Source organism: Pinus tabuliformis, chromosome 2_1 (assembly GCF_031772625.1).
Source record: "Pinus tabuliformis cultivar Carrire ecotype Pingquan chromosome 2_1, CPIR1, whole genome shotgun sequence".
NCBI classification, from domain to species: domain Eukaryota; kingdom Viridiplantae; phylum Streptophyta; class Pinopsida; order Pinales; family Pinaceae; genus Pinus; species Pinus tabuliformis.
In genome coordinates, this window is record NC_142299.1 from 454291049 (window position 1) to 454314335 (window position 23287).

General features: G+C 31.3%; 1 pseudogene; it reads left to right on the forward strand.

The window, feature by feature from the left end:
• Positions 1-23287, forward strand: part of LOC149200880 (iron-sulfur cluster assembly SufBD family protein ycf24-like) — an 88519-nt pseudogene that overhangs the window by 18556 nt on the left and 46676 nt on the right.

Consider the following 23287-nt stretch of genomic DNA (forward strand, 5'->3'; position numbering starts at 1 on the left):
AGAATCGATACCCACTACCCAGAATAGATGATTTGCTAGATCAATTGAGGAATGCAAAATATTTCACTAAATTAGACTTGAGAAGTGGATATCATCAAGTTAGAATAACTAAAGAGGATATTTGGAACACTGATTTTAAAACCAAATAGGGATTGTTTGAGTGGCCGGTTATATTTTTTGGTCTTTGCAATGCTCCAACTACATTCATGAGAGTTATGAATGAGGTTTTAAGATCCTTTCTTGATGAGTTTGTAATTGTCTATTTAGATGATATTTTGATATTCAACAAATCACGAGAAGAGCATGTCAAGCATGTCAAGAAAGTGTTTGATGTCTTGAAAAAAGAACAATTATTTATGAAGAGGTCTAAATGTGAATTTGGGAAAACTTCCTTAGTGTATTTGGGCCACATAGTTGGAGGAGGTGAGCTGAAGATTGACCCCTCTAAAGTTTTGGTCATTGTGAATTGGCCAATACCCAAAGCAGTCACAAAAGTAAGGAGTTTTCTGGGAGAAGCACAATATCGGAGGAAGTTCATTGCCAATTTATCTTCCATAGCAACTCCACTACATGCTTTGATCGGTGTGAAGGTTGTCTTCTAGTGGGGCAGCAAACAACAAAAGACATTCGACGATTTAAAACAAAAGATCAATTCAGCCCTAGTTTTAGCATTGCCGGATTTGAAACAACCATTTGAAATACAAATAGATGCAAGTGACTACGCCATGGGTACAGTTCTTTTACATCATGGTAAGCCCATTTCATTTCATTATGAGATTTTTAATGGTGTTGTTATTAACTATCCTACATATGATAAAGAGATTTACGCATTGGTGTAAAGTTTGAAGAAATGGAAGCCTTACTTAATGGGAAAAGAAACCATTATTCACACAGATCATCAACCTTTGCAATATCTTCAATCTCAAACAAAATTGCAGCAATCAAGGTGCTTTCGTTGGATGGGATTCTTACAGAAATTCCACTTGGTAATCGGTTACAAGAAATGTATTTACAACAAAGTTGCTAATATGATTTCTAGACCGGTTTTTAATGTAGCCATTTTACTCAAGGATCATTCTATTTTTCCTGAAAGTTATGTTGAACAATACGCACATGATGCTAACTTTCAAGAGGTATATTCAAACTTGAGTCAAGGCCACCAAGTTGAGGAATTAGACTACCATGTACATGATAATCTGTTGTATCATTTGGGAAAACTTTGTGTTCCACAGGGAGAGAGAGTAAATGTCACAAGGGAAGCACACATTTCTCTTATTTTTGGACATTTTGGTGTAAGTAAAACAATGGCAAATCTTCAGAGGTATTTTTATTGGCCTCGTATGCTTAAAAATGTGTCACATTTTATCAAAGGTTGTTCATTGTGTGCAGTCAGTAAGCCTAGTAATAGGAAACTAGGATTATACACACCACTTCCAGTGCCTTCACGTCCATGGGAGAGTGTTTCTATGGATTTTGTAGGAGGTATTCATTTATCAAGAAAAGGTCATGATTATTTGTACGTAGTTGTGGATAGGTTCAACAAGATGTGCATATTAATGCCTTGTAAAAAATAAATTACAATTGAACAAAAAACTCAAATTTTATTTCAAAATGTATGGGTTCATTTTGGATTACCTACTTCTATTGTAAGTGATCACGATTCCCGATTTGTTGGGAATTTTTTGTCAAATTTATGGAACTTGATGGACACCAAGTTGAAGAAAAGTACAACCTTCCATCTGCAAACATATGGTCAAACTAAAGTGATTAACATGAGAGTTATTCATTTGCTAAGATGTTATTGCAGCAGACATCTTAAGTTGTGGGATGAAGAGTTGCATTATACTCAACATGATTACAATCGAGAAAAACACTCTTCTACTCTAACTTCGCCTTTTGAGGCATGTCTTGGCTATTTGTGTAAATCACCTTTGGATTTCATCTTTGAGAAATATGTAGCTATAGATGGACATAGCGACATAGACAGAGCAAAGAAATTCATTGAGAAAATTCAGTTGATTCACCAAACAGTTCAAGAACAACGAGAAAAGATTCAAGGCATGATAAGCATCGTGTGGATCATCAGTTTCAAGTAGGTGATGAAGTTTGGATTTACATTAGCAAGGAAAGGCTTCAAGGTGAAGGTAAAAATATGAAACCAATCCATTATGGTCCATTTAAAATTATGGAAAAGATTGGTAATAATGCTTTCAAGTTTGATTTGCCTTCATATATGCAAATTTATTCTGCTGTTAATGTTGAAAATTTGAGATTGTATGAGTCTCCTTTGATTGAAGATCAAGGAGAAAGTGTACAGATTCCATCAATTGAATATTTTCTCTAGAATTTCTTGATGAGATTTAGTAAGACACCACACTTGACAGAAGAATGAGGTCATCAAAGAGGGGAAATGTTGATTGTCTTCAAGTGGGTCTCAAAGGTACAAATCCATCCAATACCAAATGGATTGAAGAGGGAAAGGTGAGGGAACAATACCCTCATATATTTAATAACTGAATATAATATTTTGTGGTAAAAAAGCTTCCAGTGGGGAGGAGTGATTAGGTGCTCAAGTTTATGCTAAAAAATAAAAGTTCATATAATGGAATGGAAACTATATGGTTGGATAGTCTTGGTGATATGAATCCAATGCAACTCGTTTCATTGAAAACAGAGTTCAGATTCTCCGAGAAATGAGTTCTTATTAGTTTGCTAAATAGGCAAAATAAGTGCACAGTGAGCAAGTTCAAGTCTCTTCAGCCAATCGGGAGGCGCCAAGTGTCACTCTGTCACTGGTACCAAAAATCATACCATCGAATCACATCGACATAAGTTTTCTGTTAAAAATTGGCCTCTGTTCCCACTGAGATGCGATATTGCATGAATCACATCGCAAAATTGCATCGTAGCAGGAAGTCTTGTTAAGAATCACCCTGCCTGTGCCGATAGCAAAACACCGATGGAACAGGATGCGAAAAGAGAACAGGTTGCAATGTATGGAATGCTCGATTTTGACAATTTATCGTAGTTTACACTTCACAGCGGTAAACAACAAGTTGCTAAGGAATCCCCTGGTCCCGTGCCGATTGCGACAAGCCGATGTATACCAGATGTGAAATTGTTATGAACTGTGGTGCATAAATCGTTAAGTCTGCCATCACAGATTGATGATCACAGTTTTTGAAAGGAGTTATTCTGTCCATCTCTCCACCAACACCGATTGCGATTTCGATTTTCGAATCCCCTGGGAAGTATGGCTTCGATGGCCGAAATGTGGCAATTTTGGTGGATTTCAAGCCGAATTTGATGGTTAGTAGCCAAAAAAGGGGAATTTGTTGAGAAAATTGTGGGAGAAATGGGAGAGGTCATAACTTATTCAGTTCTTATCCAAATTAGGTGCAAAAAAAAGAGTGAATTCTAGTAATTTTGGCTATTCAGAACTCATTGAGACAAGTTTCAGAGGAATTTGAGCATTATAAACACACTTTTGTTGTAATTTTGAGCATAATAGAGAGGCCCAAGCATTGGAAGTTGGATCAAGGAGACGTAGCCCAGGAGGGGTGAACTCCTCATCAAATCTCTGTGTTGTGTGTTGTATTTTGATGTTCTTTGCTGTTAATTTGCTGCTATTCAACATATGTTTTATGTTAAATTGTTTATAACATTTACATAAGAAACTCTCATGGGAATCAGTTAATTAAGAAAAAATGCTGAATCCTTAAGCACTCGATAAGAAAATGATAAGCATATTGGGTTTTATTTTGAATGAGGAATTAGCACAACATTACTAATCTGCTCCATTTCAGGTCAGATAAAGCCCTTATTTTGTAATGGGTATTAGGTATTAGTCCTTGTTTTATGGATCCATGGTATGTGGACCATGGTTTTTGTAAAGATGAAATATATTTAAGGATGTGTAATACCTTAGTGAAAGGAAATAAATTAATCAATCAATGATATCATAAGTGAATTGAACCTCCGTATTCACGCCTGTAGTTTTGGGGAAGGCTTCGCAACTGAGTGCATGGAGGCCTGGAATAGTCTGCAGCTGAGTGCGCAGACCACCTGCAATTGGGTGCGCATTTTGAAGACATACATGTAATGCAGATTTATATTAATAAAGAAGAATTTTTGGCGAAGAATTGAATATCTTTTTGTGTTTAGCCTTTGCTGTTAGTATCGTCATGTATGCTTTTCATTGAATTATGCAAAGAACTGTAAGATATACTGTTACTAGTTATAATTCATGGGGTTAATGTGATTCTATTAAATTAATCATCTCTATGAAGTTCTTATGAACGTGAAGTTATATGATCAATATAGAGTAGAAGTAAATACACAACGCCATTGCATGGATATCCCTTCGGTTGTAGAACCTTGGTTCTCCAGGCTCCCATAACTACTTCGGGTGAGACTGTGATCTACTTGCAGGTTGTTGCCGAAAGAGCCAGTAGTTGAGGGTTTTGTTTGTGTGTAGCACACTCTGAACTTGGGTTAAGCCCCATCAAACCAAAATTTCAACCATTCTTTCAACAACTCTCCATTTTTCAGGATTGTTTTTGTAAATATTAAATATGGGTTTGGAGAATGAGTAATGGGAATTTTGATACTCAGAGCACTTTTGTAAAGACAATTTTAGCTGTAGGTTAAGGGGAATACTTAGATCTGAGTGCATTGGGGGTTTTACTTTCAAAATTCAACATTTGTTAGAGAGGCAAAATTTTCAATTTTGTAGCTCTTCTTTTTGCTAGTAGAACTGATCATTTTGGAAGGATTTTTAAAGATCTATTGTAAAATTGAGCAGGAAAAACAAGGTTATCAATTTGTATGCAAATAATTTTATTTTTTAATGAAAATTTCATTAATTTAATGGTAAATTTGTACCAATTATGTCATATTTTACACTTCTATTGGATATGAGAATGATTATGTTCTATTGGTCTTATAGATTTGTTATTGATTTCCATTTTTCTCATGTGCTTTAATCAAATTTCTAAGTAGCTATTTACTTAGAAATTTTCCATATTAAATCAATTTAAGTATCATTGAATTGTATGAAATATTTTTTCATTTCAATGACTTATCCTTCATTGTTTTAAATCCCTAAACAAAGCATGTACTATTGCATCTAAAATATCAGCTATTAGAACTTTTTCTACAATATGTTATTCATCATTAAGAACATGTTAAATCCCCATTATTTTAATCACTTTTCTCTTGATTTGGGAAAGATATATATCTTGTCCTAATCAAGATATGATATATTAGTTTTATTTTATTGCTTTCATCCTAGTGTATATTTTCATTTAAATCAATTTAGTTCATTTCATAAAGCCACCTTACATAGGAGAAATTGCATTTGCTGCTTGGCCAAGCCCTTATTTCAACTTAAGGGTTTGTTTCTTGCAAGATAACAACAAGAGAGTAAATATGATATTTCTTTTTCTATTGATAAGTAATTAGAGACATCCCAAGTCAGTAGGAAGAGTGAGGGGGGTAACTAGACCCAATAGAACTAGTTAGAACCACCATACCAAACAAAAAAGAGCCTAATTTGGGACTCTGATCGGATGGTCTCCCTAAATGTTGATGAGGTCATTTTTGGCGATCATCATTTTTTTCTTTTTAAAGTTTTTGTGTTATAATTTTTTTATCTCTTTGCAATGGCTCCTTCTAAATTTTCTATTTGGAGTTGCTTCACTGGACTTCCACCTACCACCACTCTATTAAAGGTAGTAAAACCCTTGTTGAAAACAAAATTTAATGGTAAATATAATGGCTCTGCTTTTGATCACATTATTCAATTAATTTAAATTGTAATTATTATGATATTGATGAAGCTATGTTGGATTGAGGGGGCTTGGGCCTAGGATCAGAATTAGCTACGTTAACTAACAAAACCTTACATTGCTGGCCCTTTCGGCAACAACCCGTGTAGCCCAAGCTGCAGTCTTACCCAAGGCAGTATTGGGTGATGCTAGAACTAGATTTCTGCATCCAAAGCAATATGTGATGTGTTTCTGTTACTGTTAGGGCTTTATCCCGACCTTCATGAACTCTAACCCTTGAAACCCAAAAATTACAGTAACTAACAACTAAGAGATTCAAACCCTTTTCTAATTGCGTTAAACATTCATAACATCATGAAAATAAACAGATCTACTCCTTTCGTGCATCTTTTAAGTACTTTTCATGATAAATTTCATAAAACAGATCAATAATATAGTAAATTCATAGATACACAATAGTACACAGATATGCAAATAACTCTTCAAAAAAACCTTTATTATGCTTAGATATTCAATTACAAACTCTTCCAACCCTATTCACACAACTGTAGGGACCCACACACTCAGTTGCAGAGTTACCAAGGTCTCTGTGCACACACCTGCACGAGCCTTCCCCTTTAGCTGAATATAGAAAACATATTTCTATCTCTTACTTAGATCATTCATCGATAGATATCTCTTATGAATCTTTTGTATATCATTCTCTATTACAATACGATGGTCCATGAACCATGGGCGGGTCACAAAACAACTTAACTCTTAACAAATTAAGGGGATTTGACCTTCCTAAAGCCCCTTTGAGTCCTATCGACCTGCGCGCTCTACTCTTAAAAATGTGGAGACTTTACAATACTAACAAAACTTTACAAAATTTAACCCCAGGGGAATCTGTCCCAACAGGCCCCCAACACAATGTCGTGACTCATCCCCAGTCACTCTGTTGGTTATATAATACTATATAATATAATATATACTACGATAATATCTGTATTTGTAATTGTGTCTATTTGTTATTACCTCTATCTATATCACCCCCCAAACATACACACTCTCTCTCTCCATGAATCCCTTATCACCCCCTCTCTCTCTCCACCTTTCTCCCTCTATGTTTTTCTTGTTCCCTCCCTCTCCTACCCCCTCCAATTCCATCTCTCTCTCCTCATCTCTATCTTCCTTCCTCTCTATCCCTTATCTCCCACCTCCCTCTATCTCTACCCCCCAAATCACTCTCCCTCTCTCTATCTCTATCTCTTTCATCCAACTCTATCACTATATCCCCCCTCCCTGTCCTTCTCAATCTCTCTCCCTTCCCCTTCTCTCCCTATCTCTATCCTCTTCCCTTCTTTCTCTTCCCTCCTCTCCTCTCTCCCTCACTCTCTCTCCATGTCTCCCTTCTCACTCCTCTCTCTCTCCACCTCTATCTCTCTATGTATTTTTTATTTCCTCCCTCTCTCTCCCACTCCAACTCTATCTCTCTCTCTCTCCCCTCTCTCTTCCTTCCTCTCACTCCCTCTCTCCCACCTCACTCTCTTCTCCCCATCACTCTCTCTTTCTCTCCCTCTCTCTGTGCTCCAACTTTTTCACTATCTTCCTCCCTCTCTCTGTCCCTTCCCAAACTCTCTCTTAAATTTGATCACATTTTATTGTGTTTAAGAAATTATCTAAATTAAAAAAAATCAATTGGTTGTAAAATATTAAACCGATATTTTGGATCAATCATGTCAAAGAATATAAAATAATTAAAAAGTTTAAAAAATCATGCATTATATTTAATCTATTATAATTAGTCAATTTTCTTTCTCTCATCCCTTGTATCCTTAGCTAAGATGGATCTATGCCGGAACATAGATCCATGTTAGATTAATTTTATTAAAACCTTAATTGAATTTCTATGGGAATATTTTTAGTAGTTGTGAGGATAGAGGGTTTAGATATATCTCATATTGTAACATTTTCCCTTTTAGATTCAATTAAAAAAAGGTAAGAATAAATTATAATAAAATGATTTTAGTATAAAATAAGTTATGGTTTTTTTTCATGTGGTATTGATAAGCCATGGTATTGTAACAAAGCCAATTTACAAGTTAATATCCGTGGTAAAGTGAGGGTGAATATCCATGGTTAACAATCTTGTCATATTGTTATAAAATATTTTGATTGTGAAATAATTTATGTTTTTTGGGCATGTGGTATAGATAATCCATGGTATCAACACATGGTATTGTAACAAATACTATTTTTTAGAGGTTAATAATATCTACCCTAATGTGGGGGTGAATATCCACTATGAAGAATCTTGTCATATTGTTATAAAATATTTTGGTTGTGAAATAAGTTATGGTTTTACAACTTGTAGTATTGATAAGCCATGGTATTGGCCCATGGTATTGCAACAAAGCCTATTCACAAGTTAATAACAAAATAAAAATATAACAAATTGAATTTATTATTTTTATTAATTTAACTTTTTATTATTAATTGAGGTCATATTTAAATGTTTACACTCATCCCAATATCATTTTTAACTTCTTCTTTTTCTTTTAAATTTAGCGCCTTAGGAAAAAATAACAAATTCAAATTAAAAATAAATCATTTAACCCAATTGCAATTTATATATTTTATTTTATATTATAAATATTTCTTTTATTTTTTCCATTATAAATATTCTTTTCTTTTTCATTTCCAGTTAAAATATTCACAGATTACAACATCACATTGTAGCACTGTATTTTTCTCTCTGCATGGAAATTCCAGAAGAAGGAAGATCATCAATGTGATCTATGTATTTCATGGGATTCGAACCCCAGATGGATTTTGCATGGGAAACACCTTAGGAGAGCATCAACGATCAGATGGAGAAAGGGCAAGGTCATTGGACATGGATATTTTGGTAATTTGTACATGGGTATGAATTTGGACTCTGGAGAGTTCATCCTTTTTTACTAAAGATGATTTTTGTTTCTATGGGTAAATAATTTTGAGGGTTTAAATGATCAAAGCATAAATTTTACCTAGAGTTGAGGGTTTAATGTATGATAATGCAGATCTTGATTGCGGCCAACAATTCATCAAAAGACAATGCACAAGTAGTCATTTTTCATGTCCTTATTGTACAAAGGGTTTAATGATTGTGATAATGTTAATTCATCATAATACAGTGGACAAGTAAGCATTTTGAATGTCCTTATTGTACATATCGGTTTGCTCCTCCCTAACTTTTCTAATGCATGAAATTTTATTTTTTCTTTTCACCTTTTTTCAGTGGTTGATTGTTTGTGCAATGGACTCTACCAAGCCAAAATTCAAAGGAATCGAGTGATGCAAGAAAATTTTATGGTAGGATGCAAATGCTAGACCTTCCTCAAACTTTATTACATGAAATTAAAATTTCTTGTAATCATGAACATAAAATATTTTCTATTTCATCCTTAGATTCTGATCTCAATGCCTACAATTTTAAACGATGTTACTATATTTTAAGTAGAATATACTTAGATCCATTAAACCTTACAACTCTCTAAAGCTTAGGTTAATTTTAACTAATAAGAAGGAACCTGAATGGCTTTTGCAATTTAGATTCAATGCTTATAGACAATGATTAAAAATGGAAGAACCAAAATGGTTTGATAAATTTTACCCACACATCAATTTCCAAGACCTTTGCTATTATTTTGAACCTAAACATAGAGAGTAGAAGCAGAAGAGGAGCTCGGATGAGGTGGACCCTGAACTTCTTGATACTTTTCAAAAGCTGGGCATGAACTTGACTAGGAGAAGAGATTGACCAACGTTGTTGTAGATGTTGTTTTTGAAAGTGTTTTCATTGCTACCATGCATAGGTAGACTCTATCGTCAGTTGACGTTATCTTTTGTTCATTATAAGAGGTAATTCAAGAGTATCTTTATCTAGTTAAGAAGTAGTTTGGAATGGTTGTTCCTCCTACTAATAACTATTATGTTGCATTGTATTTTTTTTATAGTAATAGTTCCTTCTATTAAATCCCCAAGCACACTTTGTCACCCATGGAAATATCCACTTATTTCAGGATGAATGAGATGGATACTAGGCAGCTTGAGAGGACTCTTATTGTTGTAGATGAGAGGAGTTTTGTGACATATATTGAAGGATGCACTGTACCATTTTATGACACCAATAATCTCCATGCCATAATAGTGGATATCTATTGCATCAAGGGAGCAATGATAAAGTATTCCACTATAAATAATTGGTATTACGGGGAGGAGGAATGCAGACATGGGATTTATGATTTTATTACAAAAAGAGGTTTGTGCGATGGAGACAAATCAAGGATTTCGTGGACCTGAGTAGAGACTAGTTCAACAATCACTTGGAAATACTCAAGCATTGTTAATTTGAAAGGCGATGATGCAATTGGAGAGTTCTATTATGTTGCCTTGAAAAATAACTATCAATAGGGGGGAAAGATGATTCATATAGGGAATAAGGAGCAGGATTGTTTCTAAAATTATATCTATAGGCAAGTCAAGGAACTACTACAGAGGATTAGTGCAGGTGCAGCCAAATTCTTATAATGCAAGGAAATTTTCACAGTGTTATTCGATGCTCATCGGTGAGAAGACAACATAAAATACTTATCGTTACATTCATGTACAATTGAGTTGCATTCTAAATTCTCTAATTTAATTTATTCATAGTCCTTCTTGTGTCCTTGTCTCTCTTAATTTCATTGTGGTAGGATTGGAATGGGTTAAAAAATCAAGCATATCATTGAGTAAAATAGACACCCACATGTCACTACATGTCATTGTGAATACTCTTCGTTTTTTATACAATTAGAAGTGAGCAACATGATGCATGCACAACTAAAAATCCTAGCAGGCATGATGAATCCAATCTTAGCATGGGAATCAAAACCAAAAATCATAAAATATCAATAAATTTGTGACACAAAGTAAAAAACACAATAAAGTATTCTATGCCAACGTTGTCTATTTAGTGCAAGATACTACTAATATTTCATAATTTTCAGAGATGGTGGATGTCATGAAGATGCCCTCAAGAAAAGTTACTGACTTGAAGATAAGATGGTTAGTGCAACTATTTAATTTAAATAGGCTAAATTTAGGTAATTAAAACAATTTTGAAAATCACTAGAAACACCACCCCTGTTTATTTTAAATAGGCTTAATTTAGGTAACTAAAACAAGTTTGAAAATCACTAGAAACACCACCTCCACATCATTTTATTTCCAGTTGTACAAGATAATATTGAATAAAATTATGAGCACTTCCATTTAAATTGACCGTACATAAAATAACAAACAAGGTTGATGCTTTTAAAATCTATATCCATCATTAAATATAAGATATGACAAGGATGGCTCATAATTTTAAAGGCTATATCCATCACCAACTATAAGATAAGAGTTAATGAGATGAGAAATTTTTTGTCTTGATATAACATGTAAACATCATATTACTTATAACTCATGCATATTGTATCTTATTGTGCACATGTTAATTGTATAACTTCAATCTAGGTAAATTTTTACATTTAAATTGTCAAATATGTAGAAGTTACGCTACACTAGCTTAAATCCGCACACAAATAAAATATCAGAAATATGGCAGAGGAATGAGTAAGAATTTTCACATTGTTTTAAAATTTCCCCTTGGTTGGTGAAGAACCAATTAAATGCTATTTTTGGTGGAGTATTAAGTTATTAACCGAAGATAAAAAATGTTAGTCTCTTAAATGACTGGAAAATGATATTTAGAATGTTATATAGAAGTTACAGTTCATGTAGCTACATCTACCATGACGTAATTATAATATTCCAACTCCATTTTTTTTATATAGAAGTTATATTTCATGTAGCTATAGGAGTTACATTTACGTGTTTTATATAGAAGTTACATTTTACATAGCTATATATACCTTGACATAACTATAATATTCCAACTTCATTTTTTCACACTTTTGAACATTTTAAAGATTTGTCTATTTTAGTGTGATTATGCAATTAAATAGTTGATATTGTTTAAGACATCTCTTATTTCCAACATTTCTAATTCTTAAGTGGGATCTTGGGTAGGTTTTTATTACTACCATATATCATGTTTTAAGTAGATGGTGTTTTATAATTCACCCAAGAGACTTTAGGAGAAACCTTGAATTGCATGCTTGTTTCCATTATACATCTAATATTTGCAACCTTTTCCACGTGAAGAACCCAATAACCCATGTTGAACATGAAGAAAGTACCTCAAAAATTGGGGAATATCAGTTATTCTATTTCCAGAGGGGGATAGATCCAAAGAAGGCAACGACAACTATCATAAATGGATTTTGTCGGGTTGTATTTAATGAAATCCCACTAGAATTTTCTACTAAAGTAAATCAATTGATGAATTTGAAGCTTGAAGGTAGTGTTGAATATGTGTTGCAAGGTATCTCTATAACACTATCTATCTACATGATTCTAATGCCATGAGATGGTGTCTCAATAACACTATTGTCCAGTGACAGGTGCTAGATGTAGATAGCTTTCTCATGTCCTACAACTAAATCATATCATTATATTTCTATGAAATCTTGGAATGTGTTCAAAGATTGTCTCAGATAAGGAAATATGTATGTACTCTTGAATTTATCTATGTTGTAATAAGATCAGGAATAAAGTTGTCATTGCAAATAATTGGGATCTATCATGTAAGTTTAGTTTACTACATGGAATTCTTGATTTGTTAAATCCCAAGTAGTTAGGATTGAATTTATTTTTGTTGTAATCAGATTAAGGATAAAGTTGTTAATTTAATCACTGAAATCTACCATGTAAGATTTATTCACTACATGAAATTGTTTATTTGTTAGAACCCAACTTATTAGGATTATGAAGAGTCCTCTTTCATGAAAATATTTATGAATGCTCTACTCTTGATCAAAGAATTACATATTACAGAAAGGTGGAAAATAAATGAGATGCAGTTGAATGGTTTTTGTTTTAAAATGTGTGGAGAGAGTATAATATCATTTTCAGTTGCGTTCAAATATTTTGGAGCACCCACTAAAGTGCTTCAATTTCATCCTAGTTAATTCCATTTCTACTATCCCAATGCTTCTAGAATTACTTCTCCAAAGTGGTCTCTTAAATATCTTGGAGGGAAATTGATTACTTGATTGGAACCCATGGATTACAATTTAATTAGGAGCAAGGGATGAGAAAGATTCATATTCTTCAATACATTCCGTAAGTTAAAAGCATATCGAATGATTTCCTTTTTGTTTAATTGATATGACAATCACTCGAGAATTTGTTAGGATTTTGAGACCTTTTTCAATGATTTTTTTTTCTTATAAAAGTTATGTTTTCAATTAAAGAAATCAAAGAAAAGGTGAAAATGATGCAATGGAAGGATTTTCTATTTTAGTGCCTAAGAATGACTTGCTAATGTGAAGGGATTGGTATTTTTTGACTCAAGATTAGTCGCATTTAACTTCCTGACATTTCTTTCAATTGTGTTTATATTGCTATCCTTGAAGTTGGTGACTTACTTTGTGTGTAATAGGAAGTATTAACTAGTAAGCACTCTCAAAGGTGATATTGATGGATGACTGACTTTAAATGTCCCTACTTGACACTTTAGTATTACATGATCATGCAAAGAAATTATTAATCAATAATAAAGGGAATATGATTAACATGCAGTGTTTCTTGGTTTGTCATAAAATTACTAAATTTTGGCCCCCAATAATATATTTGAGGCTACTTTTTGGTTGTTACTTGTGGAGCTTCCCTTTGGCTAAGAAAAACATCAAGGATAAATGTGAATTACATTGGCATTGGACATCATCAAAGAGGAATTCACCAAAAGCAGTAGAGGACATGGGAGAAATTGGTACAATGAGTTGATAACCACTAGAGAAACATCAAGGCACCATAATTTCTTATGTATTTAGATTCACTCGAAATTAACTAGTCACAAAAAGTACATTATTTATTTATTTAATTTTTTAATTTTCAATTTTATTTATTTATTTATTTTTTCTGAATATTTTAATGTGTACATAAATACTAAAAATGCAATTTTAGACTAATTATTCAAACTAATAATTATCTGATAGTCATAATATATAATTAAATAGTATAATATGATTAATATTATAGGACACAACTATAGGGTTTGACTGTGAGGGTCATTGTGACAATATATATGACGTACACTTCTCATTGTATTAGACAATCATCTCTCAGAGTGTGATATTCATCCAACGAAATGTATCCCTAGAGGCCATTGTGGGATTGAAATTTTTTCTTTCAGTGGACAAGTGGTGATATATTTTCTTAGGCCTTAGTGTTATGCTTCCCTAAGGTTTTGACATTACTCACAGCTAGCACCTTCATTCAACCAAGTGAGGTATCATCTTGGACAGTTGAATCATTTTGTCTCCACAATCCAATATGATATTGGATCAATCTCATGATCCTAAAAACACAGGTCATAATAATGAAGAACTTTCACTGTGGGCAAAAGAATATCCAAATTTAAGGAACATGACTCTTTTAGAACAAGCAATAAGGATATTTTTTACATTGATATTTTTTTTCCATTTGTTTTCACAAGTTATCTATCACTTGATATTTTTAACATGTAACTTACTTGGTATGATTGTGCCTAAGGTTTTGTTGAAGGTTGAATACTAATTTCCTAAGGTGTTCTTTTCTATGGTGAGGTTTTATTTGCTTTTTTTATACAGGTCATCTAGCCGCATAGTGGCCACTATCAAATGTTGAGGTATATGTCATATAAATATTTTATACTGCACTTTATTTTATTTTCAAGTATTCATCATCTTTCATGTCTTATACTTTGCACTGTATCTTCTTTAATTTTCAGCAGAGGAACTCAATATTGATGGTAAGAAGTAGCAATTAAAGAAAGAGGAGAACAATAACACTGGAGCAACAAATGCAAAATGAGAGAGAGAAGAGAATCTGTCTAGTGATACCCTTAGGGCCAATATCTTAGCATAATACACACTCATAGAGATTAATGGTCAAGCCTTTAGAGTTGATGAATTCACTTTCAATGCTTTGGCAACACAGTGATAATGTTTTGAAATGATGAAAAAATATTTCATGTGTAAATTGTAGTCCAACCAATATTAAGTTAGAAACTCATATTGTAATACTTGATATTTTATATAATAAAATTTATATGGTTGAAATTATTTTTATTTGCACTTGATATTATTTAGTCTTGTAATTAACATATGTAACTTTGCATTATCATATTAGATAAACATGCACATTGTATGGCATTTTTTTAAAATTTAGTCGCAAAATCATACTAATTAATTTATGTTGATTAATAATGAACACATAAAATCAATCTGAAACTGCTATATTAGTAGATTATATTAATTAATGATGAATACAAATAAAATGAATATATGACTAAATTAGTCGTTTATAATGGTTATGAATGAAATTAAATGAAATGAATAGAAACTATTAAATTAGTCATTTATATAATGAATATAAAAATACCAAAAAATGATAAATGACTACTACAAATGATAATTTTTTTTATTAAAATGATGACTTAATTTTGCATATATACGACTATTAGTAGCTAATTTACAGTATCTTATAACACGATTAAAATCTAGTCATATTTCTTTGGTCATTAATTGGTTTCAAATGATGACGAAAATTTGTATATATATGACTATTAGTAGCTAATTTACAGTATCTTATAACATGACTAACATTTTGGTCATATTTCTTTGGTCATTAATTTGTTTTCTCGAGGATTCATATAGTAATATGTTTTGTTGTATATTTGGTCATTAATTGTGACAATTAATGACTAAACCAATGAAAAATTAATGACCAAATTAATGACTAAATATACTACTAGATGGTAAAATTGAGGAAACCAATTAATGACTAAGCTAAAAATGACTAAAATTTGGTTGCATTATAAGATACTGTAAATTAGCTACTATTGGTCACCGACTGAAAATTGGTTGTTTTTATGCAAATTTTAGTTGTTTTTTTAGTAACTAATTAGTCATTTTGTACTAGTGGTACACTTCTCATTGTATTAGACAATCATCTCTCAGAGTGTGATATCCATCCAACGAAATGTACTCCGAGAGGCCATTGTGGGATTGAAATTTTTTCTTTTAGTGGACAAGTGGTGATATATTTTCTTATGCTTTAGTGTTATGCTTCCCTAAGGTTTTGACACTAATCATAGCTAGCACCTTCATTCAACCAAGTGAGGTATCATCTTGGAAAGTTGAATCATTTTGTCTCCACGATCCAATATGATGTTGGATCAATCTCATGATCCTAAAAACATAGGTCATAATAGTGAGGAATTTTTACTGTGGGAAAAAGAATATCCAAATTTAAGGAACATGACTCTTTTAGAACAAGAAATAAGGATATTTTTTACACTAATCCTTTTTTTTTTTTTTCCAATTGTTTTCACAAGTTATCTAATGTCTGATATTTTTAACATGTAACTTAGTTGGTATGATTGTGCCAAAGGTTTTGTTGAAGGTTGAATATTAAAATCCTAAGGTGTTATTTTCTATGGTGATGTTTTAGTTGCTTTGTTTATATAGGTCATCTAGCCACATAGTGGCCACTATTGAATGTTGAGGTAGATGTCATATAAATATTTTATAGTCTACTTTATTTTATATTCAAGTATTCATCGCCTTTCATGTCTTATACTCTGCATTGTATCTTCTTTCATTTTCAGGAGAGGAACTCAATATTGATGGTAAGAAGTAGCAATTGAAGAAAGAGGAGAACAATAACACTGGAATGACAAATGCAAAATGAGAGAGAGAACAGAATCTGTCTAGTGATACCCTTAGGGCCAATATCTTTCATAATACACACTCATAGAGACTAATGGTCAAGCCTTCAGAGTTGGTGAATTCACTTGCGATGATTTGGCAACACAGTGACAATGTTTTGAAATTATAAAACAATATTTCATGTGTAAATTGTAGTCCAACTGATATTAAGTTGGAAACTAATATTGTAATACTTGATATTTTGTATAATAAAATTTATATGGCTGAAATTATTTTTATTTTAACTTGATATTATTTAGTCTTGTAATTAACATATGTAACTTTGCGTTATCATATTAGATAAACATGCACATTGTATGACATTTTTTTTTAAATTTAGTCGCTAAATCATACTAATTAATTTATGTTGATTAATAATAAACACATAAAATCAATACTAAATTAGTAGTTTATATTAATTAATTATGAACACGAATAAAATGAATATATGAATAAATGTGTCGTTATTAATGATTATGAATGAAATTAAATTAATGAATAAAAACTACTAAATCAGTCGTTTATATAATGAATATGAAAATACCAAAAAAAGATAAATGCCTACTGCAAATTATAAATTTTTGATTAAAATGATGACTAAATTTTACACATATACGACTATTAGTAGCTACTTTACAGTATCGTATAACACGGCTAAAATTTAGTCATATTTCTTTGGTCATTAATTGGTTTCAAATGATGACTAAAATTTGCATATATATGACTATTAGTAGCTAATTTACAATATCTTATAACATGACCAACATTTTGGTCATTAATTGGGTTTCTCAAGGATTCATATAGTAATATATTGTATATTTGGTCTTTAGTTGCAATAATTAATGACTATACCAACGAAAAATTAATGACCAAATTAATGACTAAATATACTAATAGATGGTAAAATTGAGGAAGCCAATTAATGACTAAGCTAAAAATGACTAAAAGTTGGTTGCATTATAAAATACTGTAAATTACCTATTATTGATCACTGACTGCAAAATGGTCATTCATATGCAAATTTTAGTTGCTTTTTTAGTAATTAATTAGTCATTATATACTAGTGGTTCTACCAGTGTGTCACCAATTGTTGTCGCTGCTACAACACCCTCCTCAATTTTTCCCTACATTCAATTTTAGAGCCTTCCTTAGTCTTGTACATTGTCTTCGCACACATTGAAACTCATTCCATGTGTTTTCTTGAGGTGTTTCGGTTCCTTTTGCAATATATATAAAATGTTGTATTTTCACATGATAACTGTCGCACAATGTGCATAAGCCTATTCTAGTGGTTTAAAGAGGTCATATTTATGTAAATGAGTTGTTCAAACCATGTAAACATCTGTTGCACTCATTTACAAAGTTTCAAGCACAATCACACAAGTTCTATTATGGTTGTCAAAAAGTGTATCTTTAGTGTCACACTTGTTGTAAGTTATTGAATTAAGGCTTATGTGATCCATATCAAGTTTTTTAACATGTTTTTTGATGATAATCACATTAGAATTCATTTGTCGATGCGTTTCGAACTAGAAAGTGTGGTTCATCATCAGGACAAGATGAAGAACCAGATCATGGCAACAAGTTAAATAGAGAGATCGGTCATTCAAACGGCTAGAAAGAAACGGCTACTTTTGACCAAATAAAACAACTACAATGGACTAGACCTCAACTACAACTGTCTGGTTGTAGCTGAGGTCTAGTCCATTGTAGCCATTTCATTTGGTCAAAAGTAGCAATTTCTTTCCAGCTGTTTGAATGACCGGTCTCTCTATTCAACTTGTTGCCATGATCTGGTTCTTCATCTTGTCTTGACAATGAACAACACTTGCTGGTTCGAAACACATCCACAAATGAATTATGATGTGATTATCATTGAAAAACATGTTCAAAAACTTGTCGTAAATTGTCACACTAAGGGAAATGCATTGTTCATGTGTCCTAGATGATATCTGTTGTTGTGTTGTCAATTATTATAAGTGTGTGATCACAATTGAAGTCTTATTAATATTCACATCAGACTCAGTGATCCCACACTTAGCAAATTTATGAAAAGCTTCCCGACCAAACAATATAGCTTCACTCGACCACCCTGAACTGCACATTGCACAATGTGATTCCTCTAGCTATGACCTTGCCTCTTGACACTGTACAATGCGCGACATGGAAAAATATATGGGTGAATTTTCACCCTTGGGTGAAATTAAGGGGTTTTAAATTTTTATTGGGTGAATGTTTTGTATCATAATACATTGTTACAAATCGCCTCAAATTTATTTTATAAAAAAAATTAGGTATGGAGGTTAGCCCACCTTATTTTAAGAGAGGGTAAAAAAAGTAAATTTATCCCTTGAAATTAGGAGATACAACCTCCCATTCACCCTAATTTACAAGAATAGGTATTTATGATAGTTATTTCGCCCTCCCCGTTCGGTGTAAATAAGTTTCTTTCTTTAATTCGCCCGTATTTCATGGTTTTGGGATTAATTTAGAGAAAATGACCCTCATTTTTTTGGAACAAATGGTTACAAAAATAATAATTCATCTTTATTTAAAAATTTAAGATTCTTATTTTCATGCTTATTAGAATATTGAATCATGTTTTTTCCATCTTCCAAGTTTGCTTATGTTTAGTCATAATCATATCTAATGCACGAGGTTTGTTCGCAAAGTTGTCGAATTGGAATTAAGAAGTCAAGATTGAGCACAATGGTACAAGTTTGTTTGCAGAGTAGTGAAATTTGAACTAAGAAGTCAAGAATCAATGTACAGTAGTACATGTAAGTCTATGTATTTTTTGTACATTGCATTTCCTCTTGCATGCTCACCCTTTTCCTATTATTTGTTTTTTACATTTTTGGGAACCATCACATTTTTTGTTTTCGTAATAAAATACGTATCATTGATTATCTCTTCCCATTACAAAACCTCAAAACCTCCTCTTTTCATTTCGATAATGGATTTTCGGTATATATAATTATTAATTTTATGATAGATGCTCTTCATTTTCAAATATTATTTAGATAATAGATTTTTTGAATATTCAATTCCGTTAAAATAATTGATGTTTGGTTCTTTATTTTCAGCTTTCACCCATCTCTAAGTTAACATTTATGAAAAATTTAAAAATCTCCATTCTAGAAAGGTAATCCCTTATGTTCCAAAATAAATGCAACCTAAATTCCATCGTTCATTTTGTTACTTACACTTTATCTTCAATGTACACTCTATGCAAATTACATTTCTAGGAAGAAATGATAAACTAGTTGTTGCTATTTGAATACTAAGGTGTTGATAGTTTGAAAAACTCTACTAGAAGACCGTTTGTTGGAAGACACCCTATTAAAAAATAAATTTCGCTAAAATTGTTTAAATTTTATCGATTATTTATCTACCAGGAATTGATAAAGTAGTTGTTGTTATTCTTGGAATAGTAAGGTGTTGGTTGTTTGAAAAAATCATCTAGAACACAGTTGAATGGATGCCTAAAGACATGTTATTAAAAAAACAACCAACTATATTTAAAATTGATGTATTATCAAAACAAGGACCGCCATCCAAGTTTTCAAGTTTGAGATGAAAAAGGTTATATTAAAACGAGAATTTAAGAAAATGAATAATAAATTTGAAACTATTTACTTCAAATAAATTTCATCAGGAAGATGAAGATGGAGGATATATTTTGAGTGATTTTACATGCATAGATACATCACAATTTTTATATACTGGGTGCCCATAGACATCAATGCTCATTGACATTCTATTCACTTATATGGTAGCCATGAAGAGGAGAGAGATTTAACATTTTGAAGAGATTAAAAAAAATTCAAGACATTAAAAAATTACACGTGGTGTGTGTGTATTTTAATTATAAATCGATTAGGTTTCTAGAGGGATTAAATATGTTTTGTGAAAAATTTTTAGTCATTTTTTTTTCACTATAAATTTTGAAGACATTGAGTCCATTTTATATATTAAAAAATATAATTTAAACAATGTAAAATTATAGGTGGTGTAATTTATAATGAAAAAAATGACTAAAATATTTGCACAAAACATATTTAATCCCTCTGGAAACCTAATAGATTTGTAATTATATATATATATATATATATATATATATATATATATATATATATATATATATATATATATATATGGTTTCTAGAGGGATTAAATTTGTTGTGTGCAAAATTTTTAGTCAAAATTTTCAGTGTAAATAAAAAATGTGGGCTATATAAAAAAATAATATACATTTTATACTCTTACTCTCAACCATAAATAAATTATTTCATTGTCTATATGAACTATCATAATATTATACCAAATTTATAGAGAAATAAAGTAACTAAAAGTAATTAAAAAATGTTATACTTTTGAGTACAACAAATTGTATAATTCTTATAATTTCTAAAAATATTTTAGTATCTGACTTAAAGAACTTTTTGAACTGTATTTCAGTACATGACTCAAATAATGTTTTTAAATATGCATGTCTAATAATTTATTTCAATCTCAACTTCATGCATATAATATATATGGAGAGAGCATAAATGACTAATTATTTTAATGTTGATCATAATAAAATATTTTAATGTTGTAAGAGACATAATTAAAAGTAAAAAATGTTCAAGGAAATATGTAATTTATTTAATTCTTAATATCATATTAAAATGAAACATTTAAAAATATATAATTAATAATAAGATATTCAATGTGACTCATAAATAAAATATTTTAATATGGAGGGTTAATTAATATTGAAATGTATTCAAAAATATATTAAAAATACAAAAATCATTTTAATGTGGACAATATGTTCCATATATAAAAAATTCAAGAAAAGTATTTAAATGTGTATATATTATACATGCTTTAAAAAAACTATATATACATTATATAAAGCAATTGAAAAAAATAAGTTTTATGGCTAAAACATTTTAAGTAGTCTCATTGTGGCCTTTTTTTAAGAATATTTTTTGGTCAATTTTGTTTGAAATCAAACAAAGATGTGTTAGAATTGCAATTTTAAGCTATGTAGTTTACATAGCGCAAGTTCTCAAGTCATTTTTGAAAACATTGAACCCATTTTTTTACATTCAAAATTATAATTTAAATAATGAAAAAGTACAAGCAGTGTGTGTGCTTATATATATATTAATTGTAAATCTATTAGGTCTCTAGAGGGATTAAATCTGTTGTGTGCAGACGTTTTAGTAAAAAATTTCACTTTAAAAGAGGTTTCTCTTGGAGCTAAAAATCTTAGAGCTACAATATTGTCTTTCTCCCCTAAAAAAGTCTTATATACTCTCTCTACCACATTAAAATCAAATTTAAACCCATACAAACATGTACCTATACATTGATTTGATCATGTGTGCACAAATTCGCTGTTAGTGCCAAGTATTGCAGTTAAGTTTCTAATTAAAGAGTTGATCCTCATATCCCAAAGATGAAAACATACTTGTAAAAAAAAAGAGCAACGTGATCACTGTCAATAAGAATTTGAGGCATTGTACATATGGATTTTTATCTAAAATTCTCAAGAAGCACTCCGAGAAGGCAAAATCTTCATGGATAGCCCAGTTTTCAAAACCCTGGGGTATAGAATAACTGTGTCTTTTGGAATTTTCCTTTACACAATTATATTTTATATCTAAAATTTTGTAATTAATTTTAATAAATTTTGTTATTGGAAACGGTCTATATTTGTTTTACCTCTAGTTTGGTGCATAACAAGTGAGTTTGTATTTTAATAAAAAAATATTACAAGGTAAATGAGTATAATTAAGTAGATGAAGCAAAATATATACCGATAGTTTCGCGCATAACACTAGAAAATAAAGCATATATTCCATCCACAGTTTGTTATTCCCTAATGTTATCCTATAATCATAATATCCATTCACATAGCATGTTCATCGCAAGCTATAACACTATGTATGTTTACTTGCACACTCACATCCAAAAATAAGTAGAGATAATGATACTTAATAAAAATGTTGTAGCATCATAAAAATTTTATTTACAAGAATTACATTGGTTTCCCATTATGGAGAAATAGTAAACTTGTAGCAATATTCAACATTCAAATAGTAAAATACTCCAACAAAGTGCATTGTATTAATCAAATGTATAAAGACACTAAAGGAAAAACTTATCTATTTGAAAGTTGAAGGCCAACATTAACTTAGGTAGAGATATGTTCAACCCAACCATACACTCTATTGCACTTATTATTTTTATAATATGCCACCCCAGTTGAGGATATGATACCACTAAGGAAAATTAGAACATTTTAATGGAAATAATTCTATCATAGGACAAAAATTACCTATGTAATTTTCTCACCACTATTTTTTTTCTTGGAACAACACAACTATTTTGGTGACATATTTATCTCATTACGTAGCACAAGAAGGATAATTTTCCTATATACTAAATATTCCCTCAAAAGTATTTGAGCTCTCCCTCTATGTGTGCATAGCGGGTCAACATACTATCCATTAACTCCAACAACATTTTATTAGTTCTTGATCTTTTTCAAGTTTTAAAGGCTTCCTTGCTTGGTCGTTCAACCCACACTATGCTTTCCTCCTTAACTTCTATCCATGGATTCTCCATCACATAGCTTGA